Below are 938 nucleotides of genomic sequence, written 5' to 3' on the forward strand. Positions count from 1 at the left end.
CCTCCATTGCTGCCACCCCCAGCTCCATGACCCCCTCATGCCCACAGTACCGACAGGGAACCAGAACCCGGTGCCACGCAGGTGCTTATTGAGGGCCTTGCGGGTGACACCGGGCTCCACCGTCACCGAGAAGTCCTCGAGGCTCAGCTCTGCGATGGCGTCCATGCGGCTCAGGTCAAAGCAGACACCGCCCTGGCACAGGGGCACGCGGGGCTCTGGGCACGGCCGGGCACCCAGAGCCCCTGGGGGGCCGAGGGGCCGGGGCAGCCCATACCTGCACGGCATTGACGCCTCCTTCCAGGCCCGTACCGGTGCCGAAGGGCACCATGGGCACACGGCGGCCGTGACAGAGGGCTGCCAGCTCCTGCACCTGCCCCACAGCCTGGGGCCACACCACGACGTCCGGAGGGGCACAGCTGGGGCACAGGCAGCACCACTGAGCAACTGACGGAACCACTCGAGCCTCCCCGTGGCCCTTCCCCAGCCTGGCACTTGTCACGTAGCCCTTGCCTTCCCCACAGCCCCTTGTCTACCCACAGAGTCACGTAGCCCTTGCCTTCCCCACAGCCCCTTGTCTACCCACAGAGTCACGTAGCCCTTGCCTTCCCCACAGCCCCTTGTCTACCCACAGAGTTCCCATTCCCGGAGCCAGCCCCTCCCCTACGACCCTTCCCGTTCCAGTGGCTCCTGCCTTGCCCGGATCTCTTCCCTTCCCGCGGCCCTTCCCCTCGCCAGGGCTCCCCGCTCCAGGGGCACTCACGGGTGCATGGACTCATCGTGGCCGTGCTGCTCCCGCACCGCCGTGGCCGTGGAGACATTGGGGGCCCCGACCACGGCCCTCAGGGCCTCCACGAAGTCAGGGGGCAGCGAGGGCTGCGGGGGGAACAACGAGGGCCCGTCAGGGATGCCCTGGGGAGGGTCTGATGGCGGCACGTCAG

The sequence above is a fragment of the Passer montanus genome, unplaced genomic scaffold (genome assembly GCF_014805655.1).
Source record: "Passer montanus isolate IOZ18808 unplaced genomic scaffold, ASM1480565v1 scaffold5515, whole genome shotgun sequence".
NCBI lineage: Eukaryota > Metazoa > Chordata > Aves > Passeriformes > Passeridae > Passer > Passer montanus.